This window comes from Chrysemys picta, unplaced genomic scaffold (genome assembly GCF_011386835.1).
Source record: "Chrysemys picta bellii isolate R12L10 unplaced genomic scaffold, ASM1138683v2 scaf83, whole genome shotgun sequence".
Lineage (NCBI taxonomy): Eukaryota > Metazoa > Chordata > Testudines > Emydidae > Chrysemys > Chrysemys picta.
Window position 1 is genome coordinate 154,835 of NW_027052790.1, and position 18,866 is coordinate 173,700.

At 51.3% G+C, this 18,866-nt stretch overlaps 2 long non-coding RNA genes across 2 annotated transcripts; both read right to left on the bottom strand.

Moving 5' to 3' along the window:
• Positions 1-21: 21 nt before the first annotated feature.
• On the bottom strand, positions 22-4,764 carry LOC135977975 (uncharacterized). Its single transcript, XR_010595393.1, has 3 exons — positions 2,926-4,764; positions 1,096-2,504; positions 22-674 (listed from the first exon to the last, which is right to left on the bottom strand). It is a non-coding gene; the product is annotated as an uncharacterized LOC135977975 (long non-coding RNA).
• A 1,598-nt stretch (positions 4,765-6,362) lies between these two features.
• Positions 6,363-16,666, bottom strand: LOC135977971 (uncharacterized). The gene is made up of 3 exons (XR_010595390.1): positions 15,495-16,666; positions 11,077-14,436; positions 6,363-7,268 (listed from the first exon to the last, which is right to left on the bottom strand). It is a non-coding gene; the product is annotated as an uncharacterized LOC135977971 (long non-coding RNA).
• Between the last annotated feature and the right edge of the window lie 2,200 nt (positions 16,667-18,866).

Here is an 18,866-nt window from a genome sequence, read left to right on the forward strand (position 1 = left end):
ACCCAAAGGGCCTCGGAGACGCAAACCCTAGTTACAGGGAGGTCAAGCTGCCCATGTTATGGTCTAGATTCTAATCCCCCAGATTTCAAAAGCGAGATGCAACCTGTACCCTGATTACAGGGTGGTCGCTGGCATTAGCCAAATAGGGGAGACCATAACCTGATTTACAGGAAGGTCAAGCTGTCAAAGTACCAAAGAGCTCGATATGTCCCATCCTAGAGAGGCTTGTGACATAGACCCTAATTACAGGGTTGTCACGCTGACTAATGGGGCAGAGCACGGCGTAAAGCCAAATGAGCAAGATGGCAGAGACCCGGACCCCAGATACAGGGCGGTCACATTGCTCAGTTTAACAAAGAGCTCAATGCCCCTCCAAAGACAGAGGGAGGTGACTTGCACCCTGATTACAGGGCAGTCACCCTCAATAGCCAGATAACGGAGCAGAATGTCAAAACGACACAATAGCACAGACCGGGACCCAGCTTACAGGGCGGTCACGCTGCTCAAGGTATTAAGAGGCTCGAGATTCCCCTACAGTCTAATTACATGACCTGAGGCCTGATTTGAGGTTGGTTACTGTGCCCAGAGTTCCTTTCCTTTTCCTCCATCTTCTTTTCTCCTCTGTGTGTGGCATTCCTGACACTTCCTTCTTCTCCACTTTTGCTTCATGAGGTCTGAAACAGAGAGAGAGAGCACAAGGCGTGTGTAAGTGAGAACCGACAATGCCATGTCCTGCACGCAAACTCAGTGTAATCTACTGATACACTGTTCCTTTTCGCATCTGCAGACAGTCTGGATATTTAGGTCCAAGACAGTTCTTTGTGGTCCTCAGACATTTCCAGAAGCATTTCCCGCTCCTTCCAAGCTGCACTGGGTGAGAAAACTACTGGGCCCATTCCCCTCTAAAGCCACAATCTCCAGATTTCCCCTTGACAATTATTTCACCAGGCAACCTCCATACAAAATCAGGAGGAATAAAATGATGAAGGGGGGTAAGGAATTAATTGACAAGTATTCCTAAATCAATGTGACAAGGTATACTGCCTGGAATGACTTAGTCCAAAACAGCCCCAGACACTCCCTTTCGGATCTTACCACCAGTAGCATGTCAGATCTCCAAGAGTCCAAAAAGTGAGTAGAAAGCAGAAGACTTGGCTGCAGAATTCCAGGCAAGTTGGAAGCGCTGTTTGAAGGGCCGGAACTCTGGACACAGTGTCATGGGCGTGCCATAAATAGTAGCAGATGAGACCTGTACCCTGTTTACAGGGTGCTCATTCAGGGCAGTGGCTGCATTTGGCCAAATGCCAAGAGACTAGAGGGCAAAGACCAGATCCCTGATTACAGGGCGGTCGTTGGCAGCAGGCTGTGAAGACAGCACGAGGCCAAGAGACCCAGAGGGCCTCAGAGACGCAAACCCTAGTTACAGGGAGGTCAAGCTGCCCATGTTATGGTCTAGATTCTAATCCCCCAGATTTCAAAAGCGAGATGCAACCTGTACCCTGATTACAGGGTGGTCGCTGGCATTAGCCAAATAGGGGAGACCATAACCTGATTTACAGGAAGGTCAAGCTGTCAAAGTACCAAAGAGCTCGATATGTCCCATCCTAGAGAGGCTTGTGACATAGACCCTAATTACAGGGTTGTCACGCTGACTAATGGGGCAGAGCACGGCGTAAAGCCAAATGAGCAAGAGGGCAGAGACCCAGACCCCAGTTACAGGGCGGTCACATTGCTCAGTTGAACAAAGAGCTCAATGCCCCTCCAAAGACAGGGGGAGGTGACTTGCACCCTGATTACAGGGCAGTCACATTCACCAACCTGTTAACGGAGACCCAAAGGGCCTCGGAGACGCAAACCCTAGTTACAGGGAGGTCAAGCTGCCCATGTTATGGTCTAGATTCTAATCCCCCAGATTTCAAAAGCGAGATGCAACCTGTACCCTGATTACAGGGTGGTCGCTGGCATTAGCCAAATAGGGGAGACCATAACCTGATTTACAGGAAGGTCAAGCTGTCAAAGTACCAAAGAGCTCGATATGTCCCATCCTAGAGAGGCTTGTGACATAGACCCTAATTACAGGGTTGTCACGCTGACTAATGGGGCAGAGCACGGCGTAAAGCCAAATGAGCAAGATGGCAGAGACCCGGACCCCAGATACAGGGCGGTCACATTGCTCAGTTTAACAAAGAGCTCAATGCCCCTCCAAAGACAGAGGGAGGTGACTTGCACCCTGATTACAGGGCAGTCACCCTCAATAGCCAGATAACGGAGCAGAATGTCAAAACGACACAATAGCACAGACCGGGACCCAGCTTACAGGGCGGTCACGCTGCTCAAGGTATTAAGAGGCTCGAGATTCCCCTACAGTCTAATTACATGACCTGAGGCCTGATTTGAGGTTGGTTACTGTGCCCAGAGTTCCTTTCCTTTTCCTCCATCTTCTTTTCTCCTCTGTGTGTGGCATTCCTGACACTTCCTTCTTCTCCACTTTTGCTTCATGAGGTCTGAAACAGAGAGAGAGAGCACAAGGCGTGTGTAAGTGAGAACCGACAATGCCATGTCCTGCACGCAAACTCAGTGTAATCTACTGATACACTGTTCCTTTTCGCATCTGCAGACAGTCTGGATATTTAGGTCCAAGACAGTTCTTTGTGGTCCTCAGACATTTCCAGAAGCATTTCCCGCTCCTCCCAAGCTGCACTGGGTGAGAAAACTACTGGGCCCATTCCCCTCTAAAGCCACAATCTCCAGATTTCCCCTTGACAATTATTTCACCAGGCAACCTCCATACAAAATCAGGAGGAATAAAATGATGAAGGGGGGTAAGGAATTAATTGACAAGTATTCCTAAATCAATGTGACAAGGTATACTGCCTGGAATGACTTAGTCCAAAACAGCCCCAGACACTCCCTTTCGGATCTTACCACCAGTAGCATGTCAGATCTCCAAGAGTCCAAAAAGTGAGTAGAAAGCAGAAGACTTGGCTGCAGAATTCCAGGCAAGTTGGAAGCGCTGTTTGAAGGGCCGGAACTCTGGACACAGTGTCATGGGCGTGCCATAAATAGTAGCAGATGAGACCTGTACCCTGTTTACAGGGTGCTCATTCAGAGCAGTGGCTGCATTTGGCCAAATGCCAAGAGACTAGAGGGCAAAGACCAGATCCCTGATTACAGGGCGGTCGTTGGCAGCAGGCTGTGAAGACAGCACGAGGCCAAGAGACCCAGAGGGCCTCGGAGACGCACACCCTAGTTACAGGGAGGTCAAGCTGCCCATGTTATGGACATGATTCTAATCCCCCAGATTTCAAAAGCGAGATGCAACCTGTACCCTGATTACAGGGTGGTCGCTGGCATTAGCCAAATAGGGGAGACCATAACCTGAATTACAGGAAGGTCAAGCTGTCAAAGTACCAAAGAGCTCGATATGTCCCATCCTAGAGAGGCTTGTGACATGGACCCTAATTACAGGGATGTCACGCTGACTAATGGGGCAGAGCACGGCGTAAAGCCAAATCAGCAAGAGGGCAGAGACCCAGACCCCAGTTACAGGGCGGTCACATTGCTCAGTTTAACAAAGAGCTCAATGCCCCTCCAAAGACAGGGGGAGGTGACTTGCACCCTGATTACAGGGCAGTCACATTCACCAACCTGTTAACGGAGACCCAAAGGGCCTCGGAGACGCAAACCCTAGTTACAGGGAGGTCAAGCTGCCCATGTTATGGTCTAGATTCTAATCCCCCAGATTTCAAAAGCGAGATGCAACCTGTACCCTGATTACAGGGTGGTCGCTGGCATTAGCCAAATAGGGGAGACCATAACCTGATTTACAGGAAGGTCAAGCTGTCAAAGTACCAAAGAGCTCGATATGTCCCATCCTAGAGAGGCTTGTGACATGGACCCTAATTACAGGGATGTCACGCTGACTAATGGGGCAGAGCACGGCGTAAAGCGAAATGAGCAAGAGGGCAGAGACCCAGACCCCAGTTACAGGGCGGTCACATTGCTCAGTTGAACAAAGAGCTCAATGCCCCTCCAAAGACAGTGGGAGGTGACTTGCACCCTGATTACAGGGCAGTCACATTCACCAACCTGTTAACGGAGACCCAAAGGGCCTCGGAGACGCAAACCCTAGTTACAGGGAGGTCAAGCTGCCCATGTTATGGTCTAGATTCTAATCCCCCAGATTTCAAAAGCGAGATGCAACCTGTACCCTGATTACAGGGTGGTCGCTGGCATTAGCCAAATAGGGGAGACCATAACCTGATTTACAGGAAGGTCAAGCTGTCAAAGTACCAAAGAGCTCGATATGTCCCATCCTAGAGAGGCTTGTGACATAGACCCTAATTACAGGGTTGTCACGCTGACTAATGGGGCAGAGCACGGCGTAAAGCCAAATGAGCAAGATGGCAGAGACCCGGACCCCAGATACAGGGCGGTCACATTGCTCAGTTTAACAAAGAGCTCAATGCCCCTCCAAAGACAGAGGGAGGTGACTTGCACCCTGATTACAGGGCAGTCACCCTCAATAGCCAGATAACGGAGCAGAATGTCAAAACGACACAATAGCACAGACCGGGACCCAGCTTACAGGGCGGTCACGCTGCTCAAGGTATTAAGAGGCTCGAGATTCCCCTACAGTCTAATTACATGACCTGAGGCCTGATTTGAGGTTGGTTACTGTGCCCAGAGTTCCTTTCCTTTTCCTCCATCTTCTTTTCTCCTCTGTGTGTGGCATTCCTGACACTTCCTTCTTCTCCACTTTTGCTTCATGATGTCTGAAACAGAGAGAGAGAGCACAAGGCGTGTGTAAGTGAGAACCGACAATGCCATGTCCTGCACGTAAACTCAGTGTAATCTACTGATACACTGTTCCTTTTCACATCTGCAGACAGTCTGGATATTTAGGTCCAAGACAGTTCTTTGTGGTCCTCAGACATTTCCAGAAGGATTTCCCGCTCCTCCCAAGCTGCACTGGGTGAGAAAACTACTGGGCCCATTCCCCTCTAAAGCCACAATCTCCAGATTTCCCCTTGACAATTATTTCACCAGGCAACCTCCATACAAAATCAGGAGGAATAAAATGATGAAGGGGGGTAAGGAATTAATTGACAAGTATTCCTAAATCAATGTGACAAGGTATACTGCCTGGAATGACTTAGTCCAAAACAGCCCCAGACACTCCCTTTCGGATCTTACCACCAGTAGCATGTCAGATCTGCAAGAGTCCAAAAAGTGAGTAGAAAGCAGAAGACTTGGCTGCAGAATTCCAGGCAAGTTGGAAGCGCTGTTTGAAGGGCCGGAACTCTGGACACAGTGTCATGGGCGTGCCATAAATAGTAGCAGATGAGACCTGTACCCTGTTTACAGGGTGCTCATTCAGGGCAGTGGCTGCATTTGGCCAAGTGCCAAGAGACTAGAGGGCAAAGACCAGATCCCTGATTACAGGGCGGTCGTTGGCAGCAGGCTGTGAAGACAGCACGAGGCCAAGAGACCCAGAGGGCCTCGGAGACGCACACCCTAGTTACAGGGAGGTCAAGCTGCCCACGTAACGGAAATGATTCTAATTACCCAGATTTCAAAAGCAACGTCCAACCTGTACCCTGATTACAGGGTGGTCGCTGGCATTAGCCAAAGAGGAGAGACCATAACCTGAATTACAGGAAGGTCAAGCTGTCAAAGTACCAAAGAGCTGGATATGTCCCATCCTAGAGAGGCTTGTGACATGGACCCTAATTACAGGGATGTCACGCTGACTAATGGGGCAGAGCACGGCGTAAAGCCAGAAGAGCAAGAGGGCAGAGACCCGGACCCCAGTTACAGGGCGGTCACATTGCTCAGTTGAACAAAGAGCTCAATGCCCCTCCAAAGACAGGGGGAGGTGACTTGCACCCTGATTACAGGGCAGTCACATTCACCAACCTGTTAACGGAGACCCAAAGGGCCTCGGAGACGCAAACCCTAGTTACAGGGAGGTCAAGCTGCCCATGTTATGGTCTAGATTCTAATCCCCCAGATTTCAAAAGCGAGATGCAACCTGTTCCCTGATTACAGGGTGGTCACTGGCATTAGCCAAATAGGGGAGACCATAACCTGATTTACAGGAAGGTCAAGCTGTCAAAGTACCAAAGAGCTCAATATGTCCCATCCTAGAGAGGCTTGTGACATAGACCCTAATTACAGGGTTGTCACGCTGACTAATGGGGCAGAGCACGGCGTAAAGCCAAATGAGCAAGAGGGCAGAGACCCGGACCCCAGATACAGGGCGGTCACATTGCTCAGTTTAACAAAGAGCTCAATGCCCCTCCAAAGACAGAGGGAGGTGACTGGCATTCTGATTACAGGGCAGTCACTCACACTAGCCAGATAACCCAGCAGAATGTCAGAAGGACACAATGGCACATACCGGGACCCAGTTTACAGGGCGGTCAGTCTTCGTAGGTTTCCACAGAGATCGATACCCCCCAGAAGAGAGAGAGACTCAGTCTCTCCCCTCATTACAAAATGAGGCCTTCCAGCAACCTGCTGATGTGGCATGCTGTCAAAAGAATGAAGGGCAGGTACCAAAATCCTTGATACAGAGTGGTCATGTTGTCCAGGTTCTAGCACATGCTTTACTTCCTTTGACCTAAATCACGCTCATTAAAGGCCATTCATTGCCATCAACCCACTAATAGGAATTCAACCTAAAGAAAGCAGAAGTGGAGAGAGATTCTCCTATGCACTAAAAGATGATATCTGAGCTTTTACTGTTCCCTTTTGTGTGGAGGAGGAGGATAAATATATTAATACACATTCAGCTCTTTTTCCAATTCTGAGGAGAGTAAAGAAAAAGCACTGCAGTGATTTAACTGAAAGAACTCAAAATAAATAAATAAATGCAGATGTTCACACCCATTTGTATCACATGCACTCACATACACATACATACAAAAGAAAGGGGGACTTCCCAGAACAGAAAGAGAGCTCACTGCAGTAGGTCACTTGACCCACAGTGTTAAACTTGACCAATCTTCCTCCCCTCCAAAAAAAAAGGGAAAAGGCATAAGACCTGGATCCTGCTTATTTACAGGGGGGTCATACTATTCAAGGGATTAAAAGGCTTGAGATCCCCATACAGTGTAATAAGATGACTGGAGGCCTGATTACAGGCAGTTTACTGTGCCCAGAGTCCCTTTCCTTTGCCTCCAGCTTCAGTGACTTCTCTTCTTTCTTCCCCTTGGCTTGACATTCCTCAACCTTTCTTCTTGTCCACTTGTGTTTGAAGATGCCTGAAACAGAGAGAGGGAGCACAGAAGCATGTGTTAGTCAGACACCCTTACAACAACTCCACAACTCTCAGATAAGATTTTCCCCTCCTGAGTCAGAAAAGTACCAAATCTTTCGCGCTGAGCTCCTCCTCCTGCATCACCTCAGCCATTCCGGCCCACCCCTTCAGAGACACCTCAGCCTTTCCTGCCCAGGCTCTGACACCCCCCGCAATTCAGAGTCTCCACAGCATTTCCCGCCCAGGCTCCGAACCCTCCCCCCATTAGGGTCACCTCAGTGTTTCCCGCCCAGGCTCTGACCCACCCCATTCAGAGTCACCACAGACTTTCGCGCCCAGGCTCTGACTCCCCTTCCCCAACCACTTCAGATTCACCTCAGTGTTTCCCATCCAGGCTCTCACCCCGCCCCCACCCGCATTTCAGAGTCACCTCAGTGTTTTCTTGCCCAGGCTCTGACACCTCCCACTCTTCAGAATCACCACAACATTTCCCGCCCAGGCTCCAACCTCCCCACCCCCTTAGGGTCACCTCAGCTTTTCCCACCCAAGTGCCGGACTCCTCCTCCCCAGCCACCTCAGACTTTCCTGCCCAGACTCCAGGTTCCTCCTCTGGTGTTACCCAGGCTCCGAACCCACCCCCGTTAAGAGTCACCACAGATTTTCCCATCCAGGCTCTGCAACCCCCCGCAATTCAGAGTCACCACAGCCTTTCCCACCCTGGCTCTGACCCACCCACTTCAGAGTCACCTGAGCCTTTCCCGCCCAGGCTCTGACCCAGCCCGTTCAGAGTCACCTCAGCCTTTCCAGCCCACGCTCTGACACCTCCCCCTCTTCAGAATCACCACAGCATTTCTCTCCCAGGCTCCAACCTCTCCACCCTCTTAGGGTCACCTCAGCTTTTCCCACCCAGGCTCTGACCCAGCCCCTTCAGAGTCACCTCAGCCTTTCCAGCCCACGCTCTGACACCTCCCCCTCTTCAGAATCACCACAGCATTTCCCGCCCAGGCTCCCACCTCCCCACCCCCTTAGGGTCACCTCAGCGTTTCCCACCCAAGTGCTGGACTCCTCCTCCTGTGCCACCTCAGACTTTCCTGCCCAGGCTCCGACCCCCGACTCTTTCGGAGTTACCTCAGCCTTTCCCGCCAATGCTCTGACCTCACCCCCTCTTCAGAGTCACCACAGCATTTCCCTCCCAGGCTCCAACCCTCCCCCTCTTAGAGTCACCTCAGCGTTTCCGACCCAGGCTCTGACCCTCACCATTCAGAGTCACCACAGCCTTTCCTGCCCGGCTCCAACCCACCCTTTCAGAGTCACCTGAGCCTTTTCCACCCTGGCTCTGATCCCACCCACTTCAGAGTCACCTCAGCCTTTCCAGCCCATGCTCTGACACCTCTCCCTCTTCAGAATCACCACAGCATTTCCCACCCAGGCTCCCACCTCCCCACCCCATTAGGGTCACCTCAGCTTTTCCCACCCAAGTGCTGGACTCCTACTCCTCTGCCACCTCAGACTTTCCTGCCCAGGCTCCGACCCCAACTCTTTCAGAGTCACCTCAGCTTTTCCCACCCAGGCTCTGACACAGCCCCTTCAGAGTCACCTCAGCCTTTCCCGCCCAGGCTCTGACCCAGCCCCTTCAGAGTCACCTCAGTGTTTTCTTGCCCAGGCTCTGACACCTCCCACTCTTCAGAATCACCACAGCATTTCCCGCCCAGGCTCCAACCTCTCCACCCTCTTAGGGTCACCTCAGCTTTTCCCACCCAGGCTCTGACCCAGCCCCTTCAGAGTCACCTCAGCCTTTCCAGCCCACGCTCTGACACCTCCCCCTCTTCAGAATCACCACAGCATTTCCCGCCCAGGCTCCCACCTCCCCTCAGCGTTTCCCGCCCAAATGCTGGACTCCTCCTCCACCTCTGCCACCTCAGACTTTCCTGCCCAGGCTCCGACCCCAACTCTTTCAGAGTCACCTCAGCTTTTCCCACCCAGGCTCTGACCCACCCACTTCAGAGTCACCTGAGCCTTTCCCGCCCAGGCTCTGACCCAGCCCGTTCAGAGTCACCTCAGCCTTTCCAGCCCACGCTCTGACACCTCCCCCTCTTCAGAATCACCACAGCATTTCTCGCCCAGGCTCCAACCTCTCCACCCTCTTAGGGTCACCTCAGCTTTTCCCACCCAGGCTCTGACCCAGCCCCTTCAGAATCACCTCAGCCTTTCCAGCCCACGCTCTGACACCTCCCCCTCTTCAGAATCACCACAGCATTTCCTGCCCAGGCTCTCACCTCCCCACCCCCTTAGGGTCACCTCAGCGTTTCCCACCCAAGTGCTGGACTCCTCCTCCTGTGCCACCTCAGACTTTCCTGCCCAGGCTCCGACCCCCGACTCTTTCGGAGTTACCTCAGCCTTTACTGCCAATGCTCCGACCTTACCCCCCTTTAGAGTCACCACAGACTTTCCTGCCCATGCTGTGACCCCCGCTCCCCAACCACTTCAGATTCACCTCAGTGTTTCCCATCCAGCTCTCACCTCCCCATCCCCAGTTCAGAGTCACCTCAGTGTTTCCCACCCAGGCTCTGACCCACCCCCTTCAGAGTCACCACAGCCTTTATGTTTATGTTTATGTATCTTTAGCATCCTCATAGCCAAGATGGAGTCTGCTCTGCAGGCAGCTCTGACCAAGAAAAGGGCCACGCGGGAACGCAGCAGGGAAAGATCCTTCTACCCCAGGGGCATCTGTTCCAACCCCGCCAGAGTGAACACACACACACACACACCGGAAGAATATAGGAAAGGGAAATATTTGTTTCCACAGGGATGAAAGGAGAAAAATAACAGGGGGAAAGATGTGGGAAGCAGTAAGACAGGATTTCATTCATTACAAGGCCCCACTAGTATCACAGTCGGAAAGAACTGGGGGGAGAACGGTAATTCTATTTTGTAGAGGAGTTTGCTATTTCAAAATCAGATTTCATTCTGATTTGGAATCATATTCAAAAATTTTGAAATTCTGTGTGAAATGGAATTGCTGATCTCCACTGAGCTCTAAAGCAGCCTTGTAGGCTGCCCCAGAGCTGGAGACCCTTGGAGCCTTACAAGACCTAGCTCCACGGTAGCACACCTGGTGGGCTGTCCTGGAGCCATGGACCCTAAGAGCCCTACCTGGCGAGGAGTCACGAGCCTGGCAGCTGGGGCTCCCGCAACTTTCAGGCTCCCAGCTTCCCATCAGCCCACCAGGCAGGCAGCTGAGGAGCTGGGAGCCTGGAAACCCAGGTTCCCCAGCAGCGTGCCACATGGTCTATCAAGGAGCCCGGCAGCTGAGCTGTCAGGAAGCCAAGCAAGTTTCTGATGGAATTTTGCCTGGCCGGCAAAGTTCCATTGGAAACATGCTTGGTTTCTGGTGGATTCTGTCAGAATTGACACAGTCCTGCAGTGTGTTTCAATTTCAACAAAAGAGCAAACTCTGGCAATTGTTTTTTTCTAACAAGCTCCGCTAATTAGCAGTGGAGAGCAACACGACACAATAGTTTTAACAATAAGGCCATTATAGACAAATCAAACAGCAGGGAAGATAATTTTTAAATAGGCAGAAGGTATGGTAATTATTCAGTGGAAATGCAACCTGCACCAATGCAGTCTTTGAGAGGTTTAACCAACTTTACACCAGGTTAACTAGCAGCAACCTATTCTATTGAATAGTCAGTCCTGACAGATCTTTTGTTTAGCTGTGGAAGCCCTTTCTTTTTCTAGGTACGCATGATGACTCTGGCTGAGGTATGCTAGAATGGTACTTTGCTGAATTAGAGCCCTCATCATCATACCATCGGGTTTCAGGTCTCTCATAGCGTGCCATTCATCCTCTAAGAAGGAAGAAGCCAGTGCACCTGCGACTCATCAGCTGCCTCTGAATTGGGTTTAAGTGAAGGGGGAAAGGGGCATGTCAGAGTACCTGTAAACAGAGAAAAGACGACTATTGAATCTATTGAAGTCATGGAGTTCCCCTAGTGTAACTGCAGCTGCTGCACACTTCTTCACGGGCTTTTTCTACAGCAGGCGAACAATCACCTAATATTGAGTATTTGCTTTCCAAGTTGCCCACTTTTGAATAATAAATCATAGGGCAAGGGTAATAAATAAAAAGCACATCCCCATGCATATTTCAATGGAACAAAAAGCACCTGGTATAGGAGAAATGAATTAACAAATGCAAAGAGAGAGAGGCTGTTTCAATTCATTATGCACAAGAGAGTTTTCTTCACAGCATTAGCAAAATTAATGCCTCCATAGTGAATTATATCTTCATGCACCCAGTAAAAATTCTGTTTAGTGCTTGTAGATCTCAAAACACTTTACAAATGAGGTCAGTACAATCATCTCCCCTCCCCCACTTTTTTTTTTAAATGGAGGGGGACACTGGCACAGGGAGGCAAAGTGACCACCAAGTGACCCAAGGACAGCCAGTGACCCAGCAGCAGAGGCAGGAATAGAAACCAGGTCGCCTGAATCCCAGGCCAGTGCTCTAAACCACTAGACCACACTACCTCACATGTATTAGCATATTGAAAATTGAGTGCACCGTAAAAGTCAATTTCTGAGAAACTTGGGATTGAATTAAATATAAAAATATTACATTAATCTACTTTTTAAAAAATGTCTGAACGGGAAAGGTGCAGAAACCACGGGACCTTGCTAGTTTTAGTCCAATCTTATCATAGCCACAATCATATATTGTGCTCAGGAAGTGAGCTCTAGGGCCTGCAGCTCTCAAGCAATCTATAAGCCTGGGAACAGTGAAGGAACCAAACAAAGGCCTATTCTTGTGCACCTTAGAAGCTTTAGGAGGGCAACCTTATGCACCTAAGTGGCAGTGCGATCTCCATTCTCAAGATCACACTGCAGTCTGCCCAAAACGTGTGATCCAAGAGAAAAATCAAACTTGCACCACTACAGGGTAGTTACTTCCAACGACCGCCTGAAAAGGGTAAAAAGATGTTAATTAAATTAAACGTAACAATACCAAAATTCTTCACAAGTTTATCAGATTCCTTTTTGTTTAGCCAAAGAAAGAACTGAGACTATACTTGAATGTATACATTTTATTAATTGAATTACATAAATAGTAACAAATACATTCATAAATAAGGAGTTACAGAAAGCAAAGCAATGTGATATGACAATCAAAGTTCAATCCATGCATTTAACATGGGGTCGTTATCACACTTTTATCAAATAGGTATAATCAGACCTAGATAATTCATTTCACACATCAGAAAGTGGCGATTTTAGCAAAATCATCTTAATACAGAACAGAATTAACTACCAGTGTAAGTCCTTTAATACAGGTCATTGTTCAACTTCGAATTGGCAGAAGTGGAAGTTTTCCACAATTATTACACTTTGAAACGCTCAATAAGGTTTAAAGGATCCCCTAAAGCTGCAGAAATGCTACCCTCTTGAAAGTCTCTGGAGATATCTTTATTCTGCCTGGTCATCTTCATCCAAGATTTTGGAATTAGGAATGACAGTAAGAACTGAGGTAGCCAGGTGGGTCCTGCATCCCTGTTGAGCTAAAAATTCAAACCTCAGTGCTTTCAAACACCTACCCGAAATTAACTTTCACACCAATCAAATTGCACCAAACAGGCAACCTCAGCTTTCCCCTCTAAAGACATCTACTAATGTACGGATACAAAAACATCTAAAATTGCCAACAATTCACACTAAACCAATACCAGAAAAACAGTCATAATCACAAAATACTGCACCTCTACCCAAATACCAAGACTTAACAGAAAAATACCTACCTAAAACATCCACATCATCATCCTTTGAATTCAATAAGCGTAAAAGACTACTAAAACACCACGACTGCCACTTCCACCAATGGACACAACTACTAAAAACACTCTCACTTCTGACACAATAGGTACAAAGTTAATATTGAATGTGTGGTACACTTTGGTTGGTGTGACCGTTTAAGTAGAGTAGGTGTTTGAAAGTTGTGAAGTGCGGAGAGTAACTGCCAGTTGCCAGAACATTTAGTTTTGTTTGCTTCCTTTTAGAAATGTGTGAGAAATACACAAGTTAGGCCTTCTTCTCCACTTCTGCTTCATGATGGCTGAATCAGAGAGAGGGAGCACAAGGCGTGTGTAAATGAGAACCGCTTTCGACAACGGTCCAAAACCGCCGCGGACACTCACTTTCGGATCGTACCACCAATAGCATGTCAGGTCTCCAAGAGTCCAAGAAGTGAGCAGAAAGCAGGAGACTTGGCTGCAGAATTCCAGGCATGTTGGAAGCGCTGTTGGATGGGCCGGAACTCTGGACACAGTCTCATGGGGGCGCCAGAAATAGTAGTAGATGAGACCTGTACCCTGTTTACAGGGTGCTCATTCAGGGCAGTGGCTGCATTTGGCCAAGTGCCAAAAGACTAGAGGGCACAGACCCGATCCCTGATTACAGGGCGGTCGTTCGCAACAGGTTGTGAAGACAGCACGAGGCCAAGAGACCCAGAGGGCCTCGGAGACGCACACCCTAGTTACAGGGAGGTCAAGCTGCCCACATAACGGAAAAGATTCTAATTACCCAGATTTCAAAAGCGAGATGCAACCTGTACCCTGATTACAGCGTGGTCGCTGGCATTAGCCAAAGAGGAGAGACCATAACCTGAATTACAGGAAGGTCAAGCTGTCAAAGTACCAAAGAGCTCAATATGTCCTATCCTAGAGAGGCTTGTGACATAGACCCTAATTACAGGGTTGTCACGCTGACTAATGGGGCAGAGCACGGCGTAAAGCCAAATGAGCAAGAGGGCAGAGACCCAGACACCAGATACAGGGCGGTCACATTGCTCAGTTTAACAAAGAGCTCAATGCCCCTCCAAAGACAGGGGGAGGTGACTTGCACCCTGATGACAGGGCAGTCACCGTCAATAGCCAGATAACGGAGCAGAATGTCAAAACGACACAATAGCACAAACCGGGACCCAGCTTACAGGGCGGTCACGCTGCTCAAGGTATTAAGAGGCTCGAGATTCCCCTACAGCCTAATTACATGACCTGAGGCCTGATTTGAGGTTGGTTACTGTGCCCAGAGTTCCTTTCCTTGTCCTCCATCTTCTTTTCTCCTCCGTGTATGGCATTCCTGACACTTCCTTCTTCTCCACTTGTGCTTCATGATGTCTGAAACAGAGAGATAGAGCACAAGGCGTGTGTAAGTGAGAACCGACAATGCCACGTCCCGCACGCAAACTCAGTGTAAGCTACTGATACACGGTTCTTTTCCGCATCTGCAGACAGTCTGGATATTTAGGTCCAATACAGTTCTCTGTGGTTTCTTCGGGCAGAATTAGATCCTCACTAGCTGAGCACCATCTTTCGGAAACCGGCCATCGGCGGCGGGCGCCCCCCGCCGATGGCCTGGCGGCCATCGGCGGCGGGCGCCCCCCGCCGATGCCCCCCTCTGGCCTGGCGGCCATCGGCGGGCGCCCCCCTCTGGCCTGGCGGCCATCTGGTCCACCAGACGCTGGAAGGTGGCAGGTGCCCCATTTAGGCCCAAAAGGTAGGACCAGGAACTCTTATAACCCCAGAAGGGTGATAAAAGCAGATTTCTGCCCAGCATCCAGATCCAAAAGGTACTTGCCTGTAGCCCTTGGTGAGATCCATAGTAGTGAGATAACGACCCCCACCTCCCCGTCCCGTCTAGAAGATCATCAGGCCTAGGCATGGGGTAGGCATCGAACTTGGTGATGGCATTAAGCCTCCGGTAATCCGCACAAAACCAGATTGACCCGTCCTTCTTGGGGACCAACACTATGGGAGAGGCCCAAGGGCTGGAAGACAGCTGGACCACCCCTATAGCCAGCATGTCCTTGACCTCTCTCTCCAGGTTGGGCTTTTTTCCCAGTGACCTGGAACGGGGAGCATCTTACCGCGGGGTGGGCTCCTGTCGCCACCTGGTGGACAGCCAGGTTACTGAGCCCAGGCTCGTTGGAGAGCAGCGCCTCTCGGATCTCAGCCTACTGGGCAGGGGTTAGCTGATCTGAGAGGGGAATTGATTCCGGCGAAGGGCCGGCCCAGTCTCAGGGAATAGATCCACGAGTGGGTCATCTTCCTGCTCCTCCCGCTGGCCACAGATGGCCAGTACCAAATTCTCCCTGTCAAAGTATGGCTTCAATCACGTTGACATGGTACACCCAGTGGCTGTGAGCCCAGTTAGACAGTTTCACTACATAGTTTACCTCATTCAGCTGTTTGATGACCTTGAAGGACCCATCCCAGGCAGGCTGTAGTTTGTTCTGTGGATATGACGAAGTGGGGTTTTATTTATCTTGTTATGTTGCGTGCGAGTCTTACTGTCCTGTACTAATATTGTGTGTACCTTAGTTTCCCAGTGTAATGCACCAATACTTAGCTGGTGGGAATTGGGAGTGTGATTTTGCGGAGGCCCTCAGGGCAGGTGAGACTGCCCAGCTATTTGCATCTATGTAACCTGAGACCCAGGAGGGGGGTGCGGCCAGGTGACACCTTTGGCCTGCGAAGTGAGACCAAGAAGGAGGAGGGGCATCAAGGGGAGTGTCCCAGGTCAGGTGGCTGGAGGCTGGCAGTCTGCCTCGGGAGACTGGAAAAGGGGAATCCAGGGCGTCTGGCCCAGGATTCCCAAGATGGACTTGGCTGAAAGGCACACATGTTTGTAATAGTTACGTCTGTTCTACGCCGTGTTCCTGTCAACGAATAAACCTTCTGTTGTACGCTGGCTAAGAGTCACCTCTGACTGCAGAGTTGGGGTGCAGGGCCCTCTGGCTTCCTCAGCAGCCTCGCCTGGGCAGACTTGCTGCGGGAAGCGCCTGGTGAGGAAGGGGCTGCTGAATGCTCCAAGGTAAGACCCAGGAAGGTCGAAGCTCTGTAAGCTTCTTGCCCTGGAGACAGTATGCTCAAAGAGAGGAGGCATGCTAGACCAGAGTCCTGCCTGGCTTCGTAGGGAGCAGTTCCAGAGCATCGCCCGGTGACTCCGGGACAGCTGGTGCAGAGGTGGGATCAAACTGCACCCCGTGGACAGAGCATCCTGCAGTAAGTGACTGGGGAGCAATAAAACAAAGGGGGATTAGCGAGAGATGGGCATGCTGGAGGCTCTGAGAGGTGCAATTCCAGGAGGCGGAGGAGCCTCCGGCTTAACCCCCAAGAAAGAGTGGACCCCTGAGAGTGGCTGTCGCACTGAAGGGGTTCCTCCCAGGGATTGTGGGGAGCTGAGAGAGTACAGGCCTGTGAGTCCATGACCCCTTGGGAACAGCATGGAGATGGCCTATACCCATGTCCTTAAGAAGGACATTGTAGAGCTGTGCAGAGAGAGAGAGAGGGCCGCGCCTTGGAAAATTCACCAAGACACAGCTGATTGCCCAGTTGGAAGAGAATGATCACTCTAAGGAGCCAGTTCCTGAGAGAGAGGCTGGGAGCAGCCAGGCAGCCCATCTCTCCGACCAGCAGGGGATCTTCCCAACCGAGTTCCCCGTTGGTGGAGCTGAGACAGTTGGAGTTGGAAAAGGGACAGAAACTGAAAGAGCTGGAGGACCATGAGAAGGAATGGGAGGACCGTCAGAGACAGAGGCAGCATGAACTGGCGATGGCAGAGCTGAGAAGCAGAGAGACCCCTACCGTGGTGAGTGCGGACGGGCCCAGGCTAGCTAAGCCCATAGGGAACTCAGATATAAGAGTGCTGCCACAGTTTAAGGAAGGGGATGATAGAGGTGCCTTCTTCACTGCCCTTGAGAAGGTCTGCAATGTGCACCAGGTTGACCCTGCAGACATCTTTGGCATCTCACCCCCTTACTGGGTCCCAAACCCACAGAGATGTTCAGCCAGATGGATGAGGTGGAAGCAAGGGACTATGAACTGTTCAAACAAGTCCTGCTGCGCAAGTTTGAGCTGACCCCCCGAGGCGTACAGGAAAAGGTTCCTGAGTGTGCAGAAGACCCAGGGGGTGACCTATCTGGAACTGGTCACGCTGATTGGGAAATACACCCGCAAGTGGGTGAATGGGGCGGGGCCCAGACCAAGGAGGACGTGATTGAATTATGGAGCTGGAGCAACTGTATGAACTCTGCCCCCCTGACCTGAGGATGTAGTTTGCAGACAAGAGGCCGAAGGACCTGTGCCACGCAGGGCTGCTGGCGGATGAGTTTGTAGTTAGCAGGTCGGGCACTGGAAGGGAATCCCAGGGGGACAGGCCCACGTCAGTGCAGAAGGTGGGGAGGGGGGGGGGGTCACCCAGGGGCTTCCCTGAAGGAAGTCTTGGAGAAATCCCTCCTGAGAGGCACAGCCAATACCAGAGCTGACCCACCAGCCCCTGGAGACCAACGGGACCTGAGGTGTAATTACTGTGGGCAGGGGGGCCACAGATGGGCCCGGAGCCAAAAGCTCAGGGACAGAATGAGCAAACCGAGCCCTCAAAGGGGCTGGATCCCCAGGCAGGTGGGACTGGCAGTTTAGCAATGGCCCAAGAGGGAGAAGTCTTCCAGGCCAGCTCCTCGGGGAGGCTTGATGCTCAGTGTACAGGGTGGGTGTGGGGCGGCCCCTGAGGAGCGAGTGCCTCATTCCCCTGGAGGTGGATGGGAAGCAGGTCACTGGGACTTGAGGTGACACTGGCCCGGCCCGAGGTGGTGGCCCCAAACCGGCTGGTGTCCAACACCTACCTAACCCTGACGGGTGTCTGCGAGCCCCCATTTAAGGTACCCATGACCAGGGTACATCTGAAATAGGGGGCCAAGGAGGGCCCCAAAGATGTGGGGGTGCATTATCAGTTGCCTACCGAGGTGCTGATGGGGGGGGGTGACCTGGCAGATTGGCCGGGCAGCTCCCAGAGTGCCCTAGTCATCACCTGTAGCCAGAGCCAGCGAAGGGCATTCTGCCCTGACATGGGGGGCGGTGGCCTGCCGGGGGTGCAGGTTCCTACCCCAGCGGGAAAAGAGTCATTGGGGACAGGACTTGGCGGGGCTGCGGCCTGGGACCCAGCCACTGAGAGGGAGCAGGTCCTCATCCCTTCCCCAGCCGCTGAATTCCAGGCCGAGCTGCGGAAAGATCCCTCTTTAGAGAAACTAAGGGAACTTGCTGGCCACAGCCCGGCAAAACCCCTGGGGGTAGGCTGCCTGGAAAGATTCCTGTGGGAGAAGGGATTCCTGTCTTGGGAATGGGCTCCCCAAGGGGAAGTGGAACTGGGGGAGGGGGGGGGGAAGGGAGGAGATCAGGAGACAGCCAGTGGTCCCCCAGAAGTACTACCGCAGGCTACTGTACCTGGCCCATGCTGTCCCTCTCTCGGGATACCAGGAAATCCAGCGCACCAGGCAGAAGCTGCTACAGAACTTACACTGGCCTGGGATCTTTGATGCCATCCAGCAGTACTGCAGGTCCTGCAATCCCTGCCAGAGGGTGGGGAAGGCCCAGGACAAGGAGAAAGCAGCTTTGAGGCCCCCGCTCATCATAGAGGAGCCTTTCCAGAAGGTGGCCGTGGACATAGTGGGACCCCTCAGCAAGGCAATTCGGACAGGGGAAAAAAATACATTCTGGGGGTGGTAGATTTCGCTACTCCCTATCTTGAGGAGGTGGCCTTGTCTGTTTTC